The following is a 13,457-nucleotide window of genomic DNA, read 5'->3' on the forward strand; positions in this document are numbered from 1 at the left end:
TTGTCGGGGTTGACGCCAACAGTTTATTAAGGGCTGTCACCTAGCTTTTGGGGAAGGGCTAACACAGGACTTGGATAAGCTAAATCTCCCCAGGGGAAAGGGTACTGGGAATCCCGACGACTCCCAGGCTAACAGGCTCTTCCCATTGCGCTGACCGATGGTTTATCCAACTCGGCCAGCCGGGTGAAGTAGCCCCCCTAGCCTGGTGCTAGTTATCCCTTACCCTGGGTCCCCACTTCCCTACCGCTCACGAACCCGGCTCCTGGCGAAGACCCCCTCTATGTCACCGGTCCCCCCTCAAATACCCCAAGGGGACATGACGTCACTCCTCCCGAGGCGAGTGTGACATTCCGTCATCCCTCTACTCCTCAACATCACACCCCCCCCCCGTGAAAAAAAAACTCAGCCGACCCGGCTGCAACGGGATGGAAGAGGACGGCATCGCCGTCCTTCAGCGTATGCGCCTGCCCCGCGAGCGTGCCCCTGCCGCCGGTCCACTCCCTCGCGCGGCGTCAGCCGCCGGAGCCGGCGTTGCACCGTCCCGCCGCGGCCCAGATGGACCCTGGCCAGGACAAGGCGCCGTAGGTGACGCGCCGGCGGCGGCGCAGCCGGTGCCTCCACCGTCGGCCCACTGCCCCCCGCGGCGTCCGTTTCCACAACTGGCGGCATCAATGGCGGTAGCTCTGGGGACACACAGGAGGGCAAGGCGACAGTAACATCGCCCCCGCCCCCAGGACCCGGCCCGTCGGACGCATCCACCGCCGGCCGTCCCGGAATTGGGGATGAATCAGGGAAGGCGGGCGGTGTCACCTGCTTGAGCCGCGATGGGTGCACGGTCCAGTGACGCCGGCCCAACCGGATGCGGACACACTGAGGCCGTCGGACCCCCACTACCTCGACAGGGCCCTGCCATGGCCGATGTAGTTTAGGGGACGTGCCTACCGGCACCTGAGGGCAGTGCAGCCACGCCAACTGACCCTTTTTCCATGGCAACCCAAAGGCCTGATGTTTAGGCAAGCGCTCTGTGGCCGCCTGCTGACTGGCCGAATTTTCTAAAGCTGCCTGCCGCGCTTCGCACAGCCGATCCAGCGCGATTTTCATCGGAAGGGGAACGGACGACCCCTTCTTGACTGTGCCGAGGTCCAATTGAATGAGCACCAGGGGCTCGGGCTCCCTCCCGTACATAAGGAAAAAGGGGGAGAACCCCGTCGAGGCATGAGGAGCCAGTCTGTACGCGGCCAACACCCCTGGGATGAACAGGTCCCAGTCCAATTGGGACGAGCTCACGTGATGACACAACATGGACGTGAGCGTGCGGTTCAATCGTTCAATCATCCCGTCGGACTGGGGATGGTAGGGCGAGGTGCGGACTTTCTTCGTCCCAAGGAAGTCACAGACCTCTTTGAGTTAACGGGAAGAAAAATTCCGCCCCTGATCAGTTAAGAGCTGTTCTGGTGCCCCCTTATCGAGAACATACCCCTGAACGAATGCCTCCGTGATGGACAAGGCCGATTGGTCCACCAGGGGCCACGCCATGGGCCAACGTGTGAGGTATTCCACCCCCACCAAGAGGTATTTGTGTCCCCGTTGGGATGTAGGGAATGGTCCCAAAATATCAAGTGCCACGAGCTCATTTACACGAGAAACCCGGATGGACTGCAGCGGGGCCCGATCCTGACCCACTGGGGCCTTCCTCCGCGTACAGTCATGGCAACCCTTCAAAATCAGCGCCACACCATCCTCCACGCCCGGCCAATAGTAGTCCCGTTTAAGGGTCAAGAGGGTCTTGTGGTAGCCGAGGTGCATAAGCTTCTCGTGAATGGCTCGGGTCAATTTACCTCGTAAACCAATTGGCACCACCACACAATATCATTCCAATTGAGCATCCCAACGCACGAGGAGTCCGTCATGCATGGCGACCACCGGGCCAGCCGACGGAGCCGAGCTCCGGGCCTTAGACCCAACCCGGCGTCACAGCCGCAGCAGAGAGGAATCCTCCATCTGCATCTGGGACCATACCTCCCGGGGGAGTCCCAGACCAAAATCCCCAGGCAACGCCCCACCCGGAGAGGGCGCCGTGTCAGCCGATGCAACCAACTGGGCCGTGGTATCCACTGGGGCCTTACAGTGGCTGGAACCCAGGGCGCAGGCACACTCGCCCACCGGGGGCCGCCTGGAAAGGCCATCCGCATTCCCATGCAGAGTCCCCTTCCTGTGGATTACATCGAAGGGGTACTCCTGGAGAACCTCGAGCCAGCGTGACAGCTGACCCGAGGGCTGGTCAATTCGGAGGGAATATTGCAGGGCTGCATGGTCGGTCCGGACGGTAAACCGGCGACCATACAGATATGGCCTGTACAATTGGACGAAGAAAACAATGGCCAGCAGCTCCCTCCTGGTCACACAGTACCGCTGCTCAGTGGAGGACAAAACGCGGCTACCGTAGGCCACCACCCGCTCTACCCCATCGACAACCTGAGCCAGGACGGCCCCAATGCCCGTGTCACTGGCGTCGGTGTCGAGGAGGAACGGCCAGGAGAAATCCGGGTACCCCAAGGGCGGTGCATCTGCTAAGGTCGTGCGAAGCACCGCAAAAGCGGCCTCCTTCCCCCAGCGAAATTTCTGTCCCTTGGCAGAGAGTGCATGTAGTGGCTTCGCAATAATCGCAAAATCGCGGACGAACCGGCGATAGTACGATGCGAAGCCCACGAAGCTACGCACCTCAGCGGCCGATGTAGGAGTCGGCCACGTCCGGACACAAGCAGTCTTTTCCGGATCCGTGGCCACACCTGACGCGCTAACAATGTGGCCCAAATACTTCACCAATGGTTGCAGCAGGTGGCATTTCTGAGGTTTGAATTTTAAGCCCGCAGTGTGCACTTTGGCGAACACCGCCTCCAACCACTGCAAGTGTTCGTCAAACGTACGTCCAAAAACGATAATGTCGTCCAAGTAAATCAAACAAGACTCCCACTGCAGCCTGCCAAGACCAATTCCATGAGGCGCTGAAAGGTGGCCGGGGCCGAATGAATACCCATAGGGAGCCGATTGAATTGGAACAGGCCCTAGGGTGTGCGGAACGCGGTTTTTGGCCTGGAGGCCTCATCCAATGGTAACTGCCAAAAGCCCGAAAGCAAATCGAGGGTCGAAAAGAACCGCGTACCCGAGAGGGCGTCAAGGGAATCGTCCATGCGAGGCAAGGGATATGCATCGGCCACTGAAATATTGTTTAATTTACGGAAGTCGACGCAGAAGCGGAGACTCCCATCCCGTTTCTTTACTAGCACGATGGGGGCTCCCCAAGGGCTAGTGGAAGGAGAGATGATGTCCGCCGCCTACATGTCATCAACTGCGGAGCGGACATGATCCTTTTCCGCTGGGCTAAAGTGGTGTGAATTCAGTCGAATAGGGGTCGAGTCGCCCGTGTCGATATGATGTTCCAGGAGAGTGGTATGGCCCAAATCGAATTTGCCCTGGCTGAACACATCGGCGAAACTGACGATGAGATCGCAGAGCCGCTGGCACTCCTGGGAGGACAACGAGGTGTTCTCAATGTACAACGCATCAATCCATGATGCGTCGGCCCCCCCCCCCCCCCCCCCACGGGCAGTACTCCCGCCACCACCCCTCCCGGCGGCTCAATGATGCCGGGAGGAGGGCCTGGGGTGGCATGCGCCCACACAGCACCAACAGGGATGGCGATCGGCGCGGGCCCCGAATTTAGGACCGGCAAGAAAAATTCCTGGCCCGCAGCCACAGCTGTGAAAGCACCCACCAGCCCGTCGAATCTCGCAAAATAATTGGAAGGAGACAGGAGGATGCCTGCCTCCGGGGACTCCAATGTCAACGGCCTGCGCAGCCTGAGGGGAAGCAGGATCTGCGACCCGGGTGGAACCGTCACGGATTTTGTGGTCATAGCCCGTACACTGGCGGCCAGGGGAGCTACAACAGAGGGGGACTGCAGGAAATGTAGCCGGTCTCCTGACGGCATCTCCACACTCCCCTGGTCGACCAGGATCTGAACGGACATTCTGGCCAAAAAATCGGTGCCTAATAGGCACGGTACGGCAAGAGTCCTAGAGACCAACACAGGTCCCCACAACACGATCTCCCCGATCGCCACAGACGCGACGACATGGCCCAAAGTACCAAGGCTACTCCCGTTGGCAGCCACGCACGCCCCACGCACTGCCCACAATGGCCCCACACTGTGCAGCAGCGACCGGAAAACGGCCTCGGACACAATGGTGGCGGACGCCCCCGTATCCACCAGGATTCTTACGTCGACCCCCTGCACGCGCCCCACCATGGCCGAGGACCCGACAGCAGCGGCCACCACGGGATGCGCGAAGGCCCGCCACTGGCGAGTCCCTCTGGGCCACCCGATTGTCGAGCACACCCCCGTGTGCCCCGAACCGGACCCCCCAGAGATGGGCCCATGAAGATGGACCCTAACCCTGCGAGATGCCTGAGGTGGAGAGAGCGGCCGTGCGATGAATGCGTCGCGACTTGCCTGCTGCCCGGGAGGCTCCGCTGCTGGAGGGACGCCCGCAGGAGGAGAGGCCTTGGAGAAGGCCCCGGGCTCGTTGTTGCACCCCCTCTCAAAGTGGCCCACCTGGCCACAACGAAAGCAGGTGGCCTGTCCCCGGGCCTGCGAACGGTGAGGTCCCGCCCGCCCCGGCCCCCCTGGCCAGCGAGCATACCCACCGTCCCCGCGGCGGTCATAGGCCGCCGCGGCCACGAGGGCGTCCTCCCCGCTGGGCGGCGCCACCGCAGGCAGCGCTGGAGCACCCACGCACGCCGCCATCGCTAGAGGCCGACGCAGCGCAAGATGGGCCTGAATATTTTGCGCGACGGTCAGCGAAGTGGCCTTGGCCCCTGCCCCGATGGACATCACAATCCCCAGCTCCCCGGCGAGGACCAGCAGCCTCTCCAGGACCAGGGAGTCCAGCGCAGTCCCTCCCACGTCGGGATATGCAGCCCGAGCCAATGCAAGGAGGGAGCAGCGGAACGCTGAAGAAAAATCCGCAGCGTGATGTGTATATTTATTGCATGTGAAACGCGGAAAATGAAATGTCCCCCGTGAGCACGACCGAACGCGCATCACTTGGCAGGGTCCGCCCCCCCCACGCAGTTGTCGTCAGTTTGTACGGTCGATGTGATGCAATAAGTAAATAATTAAAATAAGAATGTCATAAATTTGTTAATTAAACTACTTTAAAGTTGAGGGATGCGAAAACGGAATAGCCTATTCCCACCCCGGAACTTAGGGCGTGCTGCCTGGCAAATTTTTTTGGACGTCAAGCCCACCGTCCGAGAGCCAAATCCCTTGCAAGCGCGCGCGGAGACTTTTATATATGTAGTGGTTAAACTTTACACTAACAACTTTTGTCTTTCTTCAACCACTTCTTTATTTTTATCGTTTATCACGTTCTCCACACTCCACCGTATCCTGGACACCGCGGCTCGCTCGCCGTGCTTCGCCCGTCTCGCTCACCACCTTGGTTCCCAGTATCACGTCGCTTTGCTCCGCACACATGTCTTCAACTCTATTCCTACGCTCTCTCCACTGCTGGCTATCCTCCTCAGCTCCTCCACTATACAGCGTCGTCGCACACAGCGAAACCCAGTCTCACTTCTCTGTCTCCGCACACCTCGTCTCCAGCTCCTCTATTACTACGCTTTCTCCACTGCTAACTGCTCCGTCTTCTTCAGCTTCGCTATCACTATGCTCACTCCACTGCTAACTGCTTCGTCTTGCTTCAGATTCGCTATCACTATGCTCACTCCACTGCTAACTGCTTGATCTTGCTTCGGCTTCGCTATCACTATGCTCACTCCACTGCTAACTGCTTCGTCTTGCTTCGGCTTCGCTATCACTATGCTCCAACTATCTTCTAAACTCTGTTTCCGAACTCCACGTCTTCACCGCACAGCTCCCAACTCCCATCTCCCCCTCTCTCTGTCTCCCCCCCAATTTATCCCCATTCTCATTATCGCTAATTAATTGGTCCGCGTGCCTCCGCAGCCTCGCATCTTCAACCACCTGCCTTTTTCCAGACACCTCGACGCCTCCTCGGCCCCAGCAACAGCACCAACCAATCACAGCCCTTCTGGCTTAATTGGCCCGACCGTTACTTCATCACCCCAGCCTCTTCACCTGGCTGTCCTAACACGACCTCACTGTTTCCACCGTCTCCTCAGGCTGACCCCAGATAAACCCCACACTGTCCGTGTGATCAATACACTCGCGCAGTTTCCCCAGCACACCTTCCTACTCCACTACATATATAAGAAAAGATGGTGTACACCCACGTAGAGTACGTGCAGTCCCCTTGTGTGCGAGAATAAACAAGGTGCCTTCAATCTACACCGTCTCCGAACTGCGTCACTACACATGTCCATATTATATTTTCAGACACCACTCGCCATCGATGCCACTGATGTTGGTCGTGGCCAGGCGTTTTAACAGCACCCTCATGGCTGCGCCACCGCTCTGTCCGCAGTATCAGTGTAAATAAGATGAAAATGTATTATTTTGGGACAGGCGAGGTGGCGATGGGGAGGAGACATCGTCGAATGTCGGGTGAACTCTTTCTCTCTGCGTTTCTCATTTGCGGTAAGAAACAAAATATTCCGCCAATTATTTTGCTTCAAACAAACAAGTTGCAAAGTGTCTCACGCGCGCATGTGCGCGCAGCTCGGGGCCGAGCGTGGCTTCGAGAACCGCCGTCTCAGACGTCTGCTGAACGTCATCGCTCCGAGCGTGGCTTCGAGAGCTGCCGTCTCGTCTGCTGAACGTCATCGCTCCGAGCGTGTCGACTTCGTTAAACGTCCTGGGAGCAAGGCGACCAAGTGATTTAGAGGCCAGAAAGCACTGAGCCAGCACCGATGAGACCCTTGGTTTGAACCTAGGTGTCAGGCCGCCTGTGAGAGAACTGGGTTATCAAGTATAGTGAGTTGATGGTCTCAGCCCTGTCACTCATGACTTCCCAGCCCCTGAGAATTAAAAACATTGGTTTGACAGTTACGCGATGAGCATTACTCTTGGTGGTCGGGCGTGTAGCAGAGTGTAGTCCCGTACTGTGTGTGGACTTGTCAGGAACTTAGAGGTAGCACTGCAATCCGCGAGCCGCTCTACAACACGAAGGGTGGCACGGCTGTGCGAGAGTTCCGCGTAGATTTGTCGCCGCACGTGACGCCAATAGCACGATTGGTGTAGAATTGGGTAAAAAAAATATATAAACAAACGGTGCGCAATATCCTCGTTGATTTTGCAACGCTTTCGAGCGCTGGTTTAATCTCTGAAGCATTTAACGAGTAGTACGAAAGCTGACAGGTAGCTGGAAGGACAAAATGTGTTGGCAAGTTTACAAAAAGTATTTACTCTTTGGTTCTTTCGGTAAAGTCACGTAGAAAGAAAATAAATTAATTTATTTTCTTAAATAAATTAATTTATTTTCTTGCAGTCACGAAAGCTTCAAAAAAGTTTTTGTTTGGTTCGGTTCGTCAGATGCACCATAGGAATTATCCACATGCAGCAGCGTCCTGAGACTTAGTTTGCTGTTTTGTTGATGATGATGATGTTATTAAGAGACCAATCTATAAAGGAAGATCAGTAAAGGTGGTGAGCAGTGTAAATTGTCGCTGTTAAGAGGTGGATCATTCGTTTACACCCTCCCTCCCTCTTCCCTGTGCTTCACTCACCGGCTCATCCACCACTCTCCCCCATCCCTCCCTCATGGTTTCTTTACCCCACCGGAATTAGCGCCCTGATTATGCGCCTACAGCCACGGCTCGGTAATTGTGACTCATGACGGCTTCACGAGAGACCAACCCAGTTAATTTGGAATCAGGAGCGCTGCCCGGGTGGGGCCCCACGTACGATACGCACCCGCCGCTGGGCGCGTGCGTGCGTCTGCGTGCTTGGGGGACGGTGGCCCAGTGGTTAGCACACCGCGCTACGATTCCCGAAGATGGATAACATTAGTCGCGAGAGATATCTGAACCGGTCCCAGGTGTCCCCTAGCTTTATTTAGTCTTCAACAAGTACTTGCTGGGATGTGTAAATATCAGCACCGGGGAGATAAAGGCGGTGGGGTATGGTGTGTTCGTTGTGTTACTCTACCGGTATGTGTGCGAGTCTTTGTTGTGGATACGACGTGTATCTCCGTATGTACGTACCCATGCAATCATGGGAGTTTTGACTGAGAAGAAAAAGGGAACTTTGTTTAACACGGTCGCTCAGTAAAGGGCCCAAAGGCCCAAAACGTCAAGTGGGCAGCAACAAACAACACTATTATCGAAGTTGACACGTTTATTGAATTGAGCGGTGCTATTATAAGTCCTTTGGGAAAGACGGTAGGAAGGAATTTCAGAGTGGAGTCGTGTGAGTGTATAAAGAGAAGTGAGGTGACCTGCAGTGTGGCAGTTGAACAGAGCATGGACGCAGTACGCATGAGGCATGTACACTAAGCGCACATTCCCTTTTGTCAGTCTACTGCTGGATGATGCGGGGAGCGTGGAGGTAGCTGCGGAGACAACGACGAACCTCTTTGAACTACTCTCTGCTGAGGCTGTAGCCTTACAACAACCTCAGAATGTGCGTGATGGTCACCCATCCAAGCAATAACCAGGCTCACCACCTCTTCTTAGCTTACTGGATCTGATGAGATTGGGTGCCTTCTGGCTGATTTGATCAGATGCGTCTCCCTATGCAAGTCTCTGTGTCTTTGTCTTCGTGATACGTGTGTGTATGTCTTTGTCGCTGTAGTTTCAGTGTTTATTTGCAGAAAACTACTTCAAGAAATTCATCTGGAAATCTATAAAAGCAGAGCACGCTGCAGAAAATTATTTATATTTGCTTCATAACTGTCGATATATTGTATTACATTCTTCCCTTTGTCGGTGTGACCTGGGTCACCACAACAAAATTGACAATTCCATCTCCAAATACAAAAAACATACGCCTTTCAGTATGGAGCATATGTGGCAGGAACTTGGAGAAAGGAAGGTACAGAAGGCCGGAAAGTCCGGAGATGTGGGTTGTGGTGTCGGATGTAGAAAATCAATTGAATGGAGAGACAAAGAAATGAGGAAGTTCAAGAGCACGTACAGGAGAAGAGACGTCTAGACATTGGGGCGAGCAGAAGAGGCGTGGATGTGGATTGCACACAGTCTCAGAGGTGAGGGCTTCACGAATACAAGTTTTGGGAGGAAGGAGGTTGGGAAAGAGGCCAGGAGGCAAATCAATTAAATAATGCTGCTTGTCAGGAAGGAAGAGGAGAAGAAGGCTCATGATGGGACGAGATGGAGGGAGTGTGAGCCAAAGACACTGCCTTTGGGCAGAGGAGGCAGCAATACGACATCACACAACCACCCATTTTGAACCAGGGTCTCTCTGCAAGGCGCACACAAGTTCGTCGTTACCTTCCTTGTGCTCGACTCGTCTGCGTGGAGCAATGGGACACCGATGAGCACGCTGCTCCATAAACCTAACAACGGCGTTAAAGTCCCGGCCACAGCTAACATCCGTGGTGGATGATAACCTGGCAACAACCATTTCGCACTGACCAGCGTGGCGAAGTATGTTGAAATAACCAGCACGGCGTGGGGAGGACTTCACCCAGCAGCCGATTGGCACAGAGGGCTGCACGTTGTTACTTACGTTATTTAATATTTAATGGATTTGTTGTTCATTTCACGAAATTGTCCGACTGTTGTCCACACCCAGGCTAACATCACAATAGCTGATTCAAAATAAGAATAGGTTTTACCCTTTCTGGCAATGAAATCACACGCATGCATGCGTATACATAGATAGATAGACACACTCACATACCCTTGTAAAATAGCCAGGTAACTGGCAAAATCGGATCGTCTATGTCGCAAATCAAATAAACTCAATCTAACACCCCTGTATCATAGCTAAGTTTGTCTGGTAGTTACTGGCAATGTTCATAATGGCTGTGACTCACAGATGAACATCTCTGCTTTTCCCCTGTTGGTTTCATGAATTAATTAAAGCTTGGCTCGGTGTTAAGTAGCATTTGTAAAATTGCCCCAATTATTGTAAAATACCCGTGTAAACATCCTGACGCGCTGAGATAAGCGGCTTACACGTGCTCGTCATGTGACACACGCATACATGTGTACACAGGTGTAGACATATATAGAGACAAGGATAACCCGTATAACGCTAACAGACTGTTGGGGCAAGTGCCATTAGCGAGCACCTATGAAGGCCAGCACGGCACGCAGTGGGTGGACAGAACCACGCCCGACTGATTCAGATAATCGTCACTGATGTTAGCCGTGAGCGGGACTCGAACTGGGGTCGCTGGGTTGGTCGCGCAGCACACGAACCGCTACACTATCACTCCCACGTGCATACACACAGATTTATACACGCTTGATACATTTAACAAACACACGAAAAGATACACGCGTGTGCATTTATCTGCTTATACACAGCCCTGGCCTGGCTTCATAGACTATTGAGGCTATGCATGTTCGCGAGCACGAAACACGAGGGGGTGGTTGTGAACAGCACCAGTTGGATGTTTCTACCGCGTTTACATGAGACACCAAACTCGAGCACGCTTAGGATACATTTGGTGTATTCCAGTTGTAGTAAAATTAGAGCAGCAGCAGCCAGAAGTCTCCTCCAGACCACATGCACACTTCACGGGTTGAGTCCACCTCGGACCTAAATTCCCCATTTTAGAATTCGGGCCAAGCAGAAATGCACTCTGCTCAATGTTGTAAGCCATAAGAACATTGGACTTTCTATTTTGTCAGGAACGCGGCCATCATCACCATCATCGTTTAAGTCCATCACACCAAATTGGTCAGACAGATAAGGACCGACCACTTGTGAGCAAAGGCCCTTCCATGGTCACAAAGCAGGGCTTCAACCAGCACTAGAGCAGATGGGAGGCTTTGTCTGCAAAGTAATAGCAGTCTTGAACTTTGACGCACAAGTATTCTGGGAAAGTTATCCTTGGAATTGTTTCTGAGAAAAAACTGCGCATCTTGCTCGGCAAATTGTGAAAACGCCACTTCTGTCAACTTGAGTTCTGGGGAAAATCAGGCCAACTCGAGTTGGCTGTTTCATGAAAACTACTTTCTAGGCATGGGTCTCCGTGAGGTCTCGTCTGCTATACATGTGGACCTCTGTGCTCAAAGGCATATCCGTTCTTTCTCAACAGTGGCGTAGATATGGTCAAGATCAAACTCGGGTTACCAGACTCGGAGCGCATTGCGCTCCTCAGATTAACACGATTGGCTGTGCACGGTGCAAAATAAGTTCAATGTACATACACAACTACTTTATCGCTATTCCCCCACACACTGCCGTGGTCTCGATCGAGAGTGCAGAAAGTGCAACTGTACTGTGAGCACGGGCCGGGGGAGGGGGGAATTGGACAGGGCAGAGCCCCATTTTGCTATTTGCCAAACAAGCCACTGCTTGACCTCGCATCGCTACGCAGTGTGGCGAGGATGTGCCACGCTGTCTTTGTACGTCAAGCTTTGCCACGGGCCTTGTATCTTTTTATTCGTGGTTCATGGCACAGATGCAGATGTGGGGCGCGGTGGCGACGGACGCCAGATCGAGTCCGCACAAGGGCGCCTCGTGTGCGATCGCTCTGCCTGCCACATTAAACTGACCTTGAGTCATTCGTGGTATGATGCGGTGAGCACACTTCTTGAGTTGTTTTACCATTAAAGTTATTGTTTAATATTCCTTGTGCAGTGTCGTTTTTAAATATTATATATCCACTGTTGTTTGAGGTTCGCACAATATTTATAACTAATGCAATGTAGACAAAGTGACGATGCATGCATAGGTACATACATATACGCATGCATAGACAACGCAGCATTCCTCCGTGGTCGATAACATTGTTACTACTTTGTCGGGAAGTCAACAGTGGTTGTACTATGGAGAGACTTGCCCCCACCATTGAAAAATGGAATTTTCACCGCTCACCGCTGGCTTGGAGCTATAAACAGAGGATGAGCACCGCCTCAAGTCTCGTGTGAGCTGGAAGTCAATTTGACTTTACAAAGAGATACGTAAATTCATGCATGCACCTGTTTACACGAAGCCCCGACTTTGCTTCAAAGATTGCTGGGGCCGGCACGGCGCATGAAGAGGTGCTGTTTCCAGAATCACGCGCGGCCGCATTTGTCTCTCCTCCCGGTGCTGATTATTAGACACTTTACCAGGTACTCATGTAAGACTGAACTGACCTATGAAAGATTCAGCACCAGTTCAAATGTTGTTCACCACTCTGTGTCCCAGGCACTGCTGATGTGAATCATGCCTGGGAATCAAATCTGGGATTGCAGCTATTAGTGTAGTGCACGAACCACTGTACCACCGTTACTAAGCTACAGGGTGATTTCAACAAACTACAACATCAGCTAGTTGCTCTTAAACTAGTCCTGCATATTTTGATTTAAAGCTTTCGTGACTGCAGTAATTCATATTCTTAGCTCTTTCGGTAAAGTCACATTGAAGGGAAATAAAATAATAAAATATATATAAAACAATAAAATTCTCACGACGTTTCGACCATAACACAAACGGTCGAAACGTCGTGAGAATTTTTATTGTTTTATATATTTTATTATTTTATTGTTTCCCTTCAACGTGACTTTACCGAAAGAGCTAAGAATATGAATATAGTCCTGAATACCTCAAAAACCAAGGTGCTATGCTTCTCACCAGGACTAAAGCAGGAAGTTATTTTTCCCCAATTAGATTCCTTAAATAATTATCAAATAGAGCAAGTCAAGATCTATAAGTATCTTGGGATCATCCTGGATTCAAAACTTAATTTTGAAGATCACATTGATTATATTGGTAAAAAGACGAAAATAAAAATTGGTTTGCTGTATCAACACAAGCACTGCTTCCCCCCAATGTTCCGTTTGGAATTGATAAAAGCTACCATACTGCCTCTACTTGACTACTGTGACATCATGTATAAATCAGCCCCAAGTACTGTACTGAAGAAGCTTGATTCCATCTATCACTCGGCCTTAAGATTAACATTAAACTGCCCATATAGGACTCACCACTGTGATCTCTACATTGGGTCAAACTTAACATCTCTTAATGTTCGACGGCTTGTGCACCAGATCTTATGTATTCACGATGTACTTACAAAAAAATCCGCAGACTACCTGCTGGATCTCCTCTCTGTTTCAAAGAACAAATTTGACCTCAGATCTTTGCTCATTTACCAGCTTCACATTCCCTATTGCCGTACAAAAACTGGACGAAGGGCCTTTGCTATTGATGCCCCCAGGGTCTGAAATGCTATTGCCAATAAACCGCAACTTGAATTGCTACCAATGAGATCTTCTCTCAAAACTGCTCTAGAGGAGTTGTACACCCCACTGCTATTCATTGGCGTAAAATAAAATCAAATGTATCGCTCCGGATG

The 13,457-nt window shown here is 52.3% G+C and overlaps 1 long non-coding RNA gene across 1 annotated transcript in view; it reads right to left on the reverse strand.

Annotated features, from left to right (window-relative positions):
- Window positions 1–13,457, reverse strand: part of LOC142922425 (uncharacterized) — a 21,643-nt gene continuing 8,186 nt past the window's right edge. Inside the window, exon 2 of the long non-coding RNA XR_012940051.1 lies at window positions 1–683. This is a non-coding gene — a long non-coding RNA (uncharacterized LOC142922425). The remainder of the gene's footprint in view (window positions 684–13,457) is intronic.

This window comes from Petromyzon marinus, chromosome 6 (assembly GCF_048934315.1).
Source record: "Petromyzon marinus isolate PM22_M1 ecotype Great Lakes invasive population chromosome 6, UKy_Petmar_22M1.pri1.0, whole genome shotgun sequence".
Classification (NCBI taxonomy): Eukaryota; Metazoa; Chordata; class Hyperoartia; order Petromyzontiformes; family Petromyzontidae; genus Petromyzon; species Petromyzon marinus.